Source organism: Crocuta crocuta, unplaced genomic scaffold (assembly GCF_008692635.1).
Source record: "Crocuta crocuta isolate KB4526 unplaced genomic scaffold, BGI_CrCroc_1.0 scaffold151, whole genome shotgun sequence".
Lineage (NCBI taxonomy): Eukaryota > Metazoa > Chordata > Mammalia > Carnivora > Hyaenidae > Crocuta > Crocuta crocuta.
The window spans coordinates 872,738-879,330 of record NW_027527942.1 but is presented as its reverse complement, the minus strand read 5'-3'; the positions used below and the strand labels follow the sequence as shown (position 1 = coordinate 879,330).

Below are 6,593 nucleotides of genomic sequence, written 5' to 3'. Positions count from 1 at the left end.
TACTCCACTGAAGGTAAGATTTACAACAGGGGTCTTTCTTAGATTTACAACCTGACTACTTTTTTTCTAGTCGTAAGTTGGTTCTCTGATGATTGGTTAACATTTGACACAACCATCCCATAAGGATTTAATTTGTTATTCAGACACAAAGTATTCTCGGGTCTATGCAAATTGTATTTGGCATCTCCAAAGCCGATGGCTCTGGCCTGGGTGGTCCCAGTATAAGTCCTGCTGACCTCTGTCTTGGCAAGCATTAGAGTTCTGTGTCTTCTCATGTGAAATCATGAACGCAGAGTTTATAGGTGGTCAAGCAGAGAAAACTGAAGGTTGGTGATGTTAAATCATCACTCAAGGTCCTATAGCTGTAGGAAAAGCCCGAGATCTTAAAAACACATTTCAGGAGAAACTGGAAAAAAGATGACCAGTGATGACATGGGGAATTTAGAATTATTTAGGGTCCTTTAAAATTAAGGGAACTCTACATGTCTTCTGCTCAGGATGTGCTGAATATCAACAACCACTGAAATCATTTCAGAAATTTCTAGAACTTAAGAATTTTTGTTTGACATACAGAAAGGCCACAAAATTAACTGTGTCTTGGGTTGAAATCTGAAGTATAGTGGGTTCCATATGAATGGCCTTAATTGACAAAAGTTTGGGGTTGGCCCCTAGTGGTGTTTGTGGCTGGGCATCGCTATCTGCAGATGTATAGTTTTATATAGATTAAAACCTTAATTATCTTACATACTAACTTTAAATATCATTTATGTGAGCATTTATAAAGATGATAACATTCAATTTGAGTAATCCAGCTTTTGCTGGGTGTCCTTATGGGTTAGACACATGCCAGGGAAGAAAGATATGAAGTGCTAGGCTTGGCCTTAAGAACTCCCAGTTGAGAGGAAGGGTCAGAAACCTTGGTGGTCATGGAAGCGGCATGATTATGCCCAGGGAGCTAAAAAAATGTAGAGGAGATAATACTATCCAACCTGGAAATCTGGGAGACAACTAAAGCACGTCTTCAAAGTTGCGTGAAGGAAGGTACAGAGGATCCTGCACAGACTGGAACACTGAGTTGTAAATGTGTTATTTTACCATGAGTCCACAACCACAATAATAACAGAGATACATGATCTCAAAGTAGAAGTTTTATCTCTGATTTTGTTTATGAAGATCAGTCTTTCCCATTTCTTAGATCTTCTGGTTGCCTTCGCTGTTGCTCTGTAATTTTCTGCTGTTCATAGTTAGATGTGTATCACCCATTTTCATCAACAGGGAGAAGAGGATTACAACTAGGAAAAAAAATGAAGACCATTAAGTAGGCAGTTTGGTTCACAAACTCATGTAAACCTAATGCATGGAAACGATGTACAGCAATATCCAATGGGAAAAGTCAATGAATAAGTCTAAGTTTTGACTTGGGTATTTGTTATTTGTATTTTGTGGTTTGCCCACTTCCCCAAAGTTAATGTTCCATAATAAGTTGACCCATACTAGCAGCTATAATTTTAGAGAGTCTCATGGATGTTTAGATGAAGATAGGTGTGCTTTAATCAGTTTTTGACTCACTGCTGTTTCAACTTAGAACTTTCCTGAGCTGTAGTTCCCTCACTCACAGAATGGGAGAGAAACACCTTAGTGATATTTTGGAATTAAATGAAATAACATTTAGCAGTGTTAGGTACTATGCCTGGAACATAACAGGTGCTGAGTAAATAATAGCTTATATTATAATAGCTTATATTATTACCCTCATTCTCTCGACAGTATCCTATTGCTTAGAGATTAAGTACGTGACTCCCCTCCCTCCTGTCCCAGAGTGTCCAACTTCATAGTCTGAAGCACAAATTAGTTACCAGAGTGAAAAAGCTCAATCCCTCTATTTGTCCCCAAGAACAGAAAGTCTAGAAGTCCAGTCAGCCCTTTCAATGCTTGAACTTCTTTCTTATATATCCAGATATTTTCTGGGTGTGTCAGTTTCTCAGGGACAATCTGGTCAAGCTTTGCTCTGTTGTGATATGCACACCCTGGTGATTGTAGATGTTGGTTAAAACTAGCATAAATAAATTGAATGTGAGGTGGAGAAGGTGAGGGAGGTTCCCAACTCACCAGGTGGCAGTGGCTGCTAGGGTGGCTTTGCTCCTGCAGCAGCTGTAGTTGTGTGTGTGTGTGTGTGTGTGTGTGTGTGTGTGTGTGTGTGTGAGAGAGAGAGAGAGAGAGAGAGGCTACCAATTCCGCTGTTCCTGGGCACTTTTCTCACCAAAGAAGAGAGAGGAGGGGCCAACCAACAATGCAGACTCCATTGTCTTCCACACTAAGTGTGCAGTAAATTATTATATTCGGTTGGGCAAACAAGGGCAAGTGGCCAGACGGTATGCTGCCAGATTCTGTAGCAGGTGTTTGGCCCCTCATTGTTCATGGCATTCCAGGACAGCATTCTGGAATCTAGCAGAGATGAGAATCTGTTTCTGGGAGGGGAACTGGGTTCTGGGACTGTGGGGCTTTCCAGCTACATGAATAGACAGCACTGGCTCCTCCTGGTATATTCAAGGGCTAGGATTCAGGAGCAAACTGACCTGGCAGGACTTTAAGTCCATCCTTATCCTGCTAGCTCGGTGGTTTTGATTGGGAAGCATTAGTTCTTCCCTTGGCAGAATTAGGGGCTGAGGTCCAAGTCTGGAGGTTGTGGTTGGTATGAGATGGTGAGCTTAAGGTGTGTTCATGGTTGGGGAAGCCTTCAACCCTTCCTGGTACAGTTGGTGAAACTGGAGTCCAAGCCATGCAATTGACTGGAATTGATTGCCTTACGTGCTCAGCAGTGGCTAGTTTCTATGGCTACATGTGAGTGGCCTGCTCCTCTGCTGGGAGGCTAGTTTGCAGAGAATGACCACAGGCAAGGGAACCCCTACTATTCACGTGATACATGAGATACTGATAGACTGTTCATGTTAGTTTTGTATTGGGACTGGAATTACTTCCATTTTGTTAGTCATTTTGTTAGTCATTTTGTTAGTCATTAAATATAAAATTAAATTTTTTTTCCATGTTAAACAAAAAACTGTAATTGGGGGCTATAGGAGTTTACTTGGCATCCTGATCCTGTTCCTTGAGATTGACCTTTGTAGCTGCAGTAGACATTCATTTGACACTTATCTATCTTTATCAAGGGTGTTATGTAGAGGCAAGTCCGTGTGGACTTCAGGATAGTCATTCCTTCATTCTTAATTCATAAAACATACATTTACTCAAGATCTGCTGATTACTTGGGACAGATTTATGAACAAACCATAGTGTGAAGAATTAATGGTTTGCTTGGAGAGAAAGGAAGGTGAGTTCACAAGTGTAATCAACATAACAAATACCACAACTGAAGCAATTACAAAGTCCTTTTGGAGCAAAGAGGTAGGAGTAATTGGCCCTGAACAACAGGAAAATTTTACCATAGACATGCTACTCAGCTTAGGTCTTTAAATGAGAATAACTTTCCTTGGTGGGGAAGAGGCAGAAGAACTTTCTGGGCAGGGGATATAATTTGTGGAAAGGCCTGGAGATTGGGGAAGCCTGACTTGATTATGGAATGGCAAAATGCCACTGGGGCTAGAATCTAAGTTTGAGGCTCACAGGAGAGAATAAAAGTAAAGACCATTTATTAACAGAGAGAGTGGGTGTCTGACTATGGGAGGGAAATCAGAAAACTGTATTTCTAAGACAGAATTTCCCATAGTATGTCCCATATTGCTCTAGCCCTTGAGATATGGACAAAGATTTGCAGGTAAATGTGGAAATGCTACAAAACACTGTAGCATATGTGTATGTATATCTACAATACTATAGTATTCTATGAGCTCTGATAAATTAGACAATAGAAACATTCAACTATTTGGTTTTTCAACTCAACCATAATATTGTTTTGAGTTACTAACATCTTCAGGAATTAACATTCTATGTTGTACATCTGGGTAATGCTATTCTAGGGACATATAAACTCAAAGTAGGTCTAAAAGGGGAAGAAGACCAGTCAGACCTATGTGTATTAGAAAGTGACCTTTTGGGGCCTTGGCTATGAAGCTCATGGCTGGTGATTACTGAGGGTGCTCAAGAGAAAGAGGAGACAGGTCTCCAGCACCTAGGGGCAATGTTGGGGAACTAGCCTTGGGGCAGTGGGTTTACCTGGTCACTGGAGCATAAGATGACAATGTCAAACATTGGTATATCAAGGTAGGAGTGGCCTATTAATAGAAGGTGAGTTGGGAACAATTTACATGAGACTTCTTGTGTTCTTACAAAGCATCAGATTTGGGCACAGATTCTGAAGCTTGTCTGATCCTGTGGAGTAGGAGTTGGGTGGTGGATTGATGGTCAAGAGGATTTGAACTCCAGGAGCCCATTAAGCACCACCCAGTCTCCTTCTCCCTTCTTTAATTTTTTTTTAACATTTATTCATTTTAGGGGGAGAGAGACTGAGAGATTGAGTGGGAGAGGGGCAGAGAGAGAGGGAGACACAGAATCCAAAGCAGGCTCCAGGCTCTGAGCTGTCAGCACAGAGTCGAACGCAGGGCTTGAACCCATGAGTGGTGAGATGATCTGAGCCAAAGTTGGATGCTTAACTGATTGACCCACCCAGGGTCCCGTCCTTCTCCCTTTTTGATAGGCTTCATATATGTTGCCTTCAGGAGAGTTTCCTGTCTCTAACATACCTACAATTCCCTCTTGTTCTGTTCCCTGTGTTCTCCTTCAGTGACTTGTTTCAAATTCTCCCTCACTCTATGCACCAGAACTACTTCCCATCCACCAACATGTCCCATTCTACAGTGCTATTAAAAGTAAACACTTAATGAATGCTTATAGTGTATTGGGTCCTTTGCTAAATACTTGACATAAATGATTTATTTACAGTAATCCATAGGATAGTCACTTAGGAATGCATTTAGGGGTAAATAATGGAAACCTCACTAACAGTGGCTTAAACAAATTTGGACAATTTCTTCTACATAAAGTCCAAAGAGAGGTAGTTTTTGAATTGGGTCTCCATGATGCCACTGAAGACTCTAGACTATATGTAGCTTCTTATTCCATCTTCCTCAGGCTTTGAAAATTGTCTGCATGTTTTGGCCTCATAGTTGCAAAGTAGGTGCTGTATACGAAGGCATCATGTTACATCTCCCTTTACCTAGGGTTTGCGAGCTGGTTTACTTGAAACACGTAGCTTTCCCAGAAACTTCTGGGGCATTTCTGTTCTTGTCTCATTGAAAAGAACTGTGACATGTGATCTTGCCAGCTGGAAAGAGGCTGGGAAATTGAGGATTTAGCTTTCTAATCTCTACAGTTGAGGAAGGCTAGGGTGAAATGGGTTGAAAGTGGGTTCTAGGTTTACAGGACCTGTCACGGTAGGCATTGTTATTCTCCTGTTAGATGACAAAACAGCTCAGGAGGCTAGGTTAACTTGCTTGGGGTCACGTAGCTGTTAAGTTCTAGAGGCAGATTCCAAGTTGACTTCGTCTGATTCTAAAGTCTACATGGGGTTCCCATATCCCACGTCTCCTCAAAATTTTAAAGTTCAGTTGAATTCAGTGTATGTTTACTGAGTGAACATCTATATTCAAAGCGCTATATTGGAATTCCAAATGGATATACAGATAATTAAAACATTGTTCCTGTCCTCCAGAAATCTTTCACTCTGGAGGTAAACTTGAATGGCGGATATCAGTGGGGCACACGCAATAAGTTGTGGGTGTACTAGGGAGGGACAGTAGAATCCTGCATGGGGAATCCTGAGAAGGCTTTCTGGAGGAGAGATTTGATTTGGGCATCTGTCTGTAGAGGTTTCTTTTTTGAGCACTGTGGTTATTAATTTCTGTAAACCTCAGTTAACGATAACCTAGTCTTAGGTTGTCTCAGGTGGAGTTTTTTGGAAATTAATGCAGGGGTATAATGTCTGAAAGCAAATCAATTGATCGAGTTTTTGGTTTTTATTTTAATATTTGCCCCAAATCCCATAATCTTGGACTTTAAACCAAAACTAGACCTAGTCTATCAAATGAAAACACATGAAGTAAAGCATTTCAAAACAGTAATAACCACAAAGCCATTTAAAATAAGTGTAACCTACAATATATTTTCCTAAACAAGCTGAAGTGTCAGGTGGCATTGCATAAAGAGAAGTTTTTATATTCCAATTACACAGGAATAAAATGACTGATGAACCGTTTTTTACCCTGACACAAAGGTAATATAATGTACTGTTCTTTCAGTGGGGAAAAAAAATTAGAATGGACCTGAACAGAAGTAAAGTGAGAATATCTTTTTTTTTTTAAATTTATTTTTAGAGAGTACGAGTTGGGGGGGGGCGCGCAGAGCTGGGGAGAGAGAGAGAATACTAAGCAGGTTCCATGCTTGATGCAGGGGCCTGATGCCACGATGCTGGCTGGGATCGTGACCTGAGCTGCAATCAAGAGTCAGACATTTACCTGACTGAGATACCCAGGCTCCCAAGAATACTTTTTTTTAATTAAAAATTTTTGATGCTTAATTATTTTTGAGAGAAAACAGAGTGTGAGTAGGGGAGGAGCAGAGAGAGAGAGAGAGAGAGAGAG

The 6,593-nt window shown here is 40.8% G+C and overlaps 2 long non-coding RNA genes across 3 annotated transcripts in view; one reads left to right on the top strand and one right to left on the bottom strand.

Moving 5' to 3' along the window:
• Nucleotides 1–1,068: 1,068 nt before the first annotated feature.
• LOC144221852 (uncharacterized) lies at nt 1,069–2,400 on the bottom strand. The gene is made up of 2 exons (XR_013332207.1): nt 2,261–2,400; nt 1,069–1,292 (listed from the first exon to the last, which is right to left on the bottom strand). It is a non-coding gene; the product is annotated as an uncharacterized LOC144221852 (long non-coding RNA).
• An 85-nt stretch (nt 2,401–2,485) lies between these two features.
• Nucleotides 2,486–6,593, top strand: part of LOC144221842 (uncharacterized) — a 5,628-nt gene continuing 1,520 nt past the window's right edge. The window contains exons 1-2 of one of the 2 annotated variants that reach the window (XR_013332201.1): nt 2,486–2,713; nt 3,273–3,328. This is a non-coding gene — a long non-coding RNA (uncharacterized LOC144221842). Of the gene's footprint in view, nt 2,842–3,272; nt 3,329–6,593 lie in introns of both variants that reach the window. The other variant, XR_013332200.1, reaches the window with a different exon arrangement.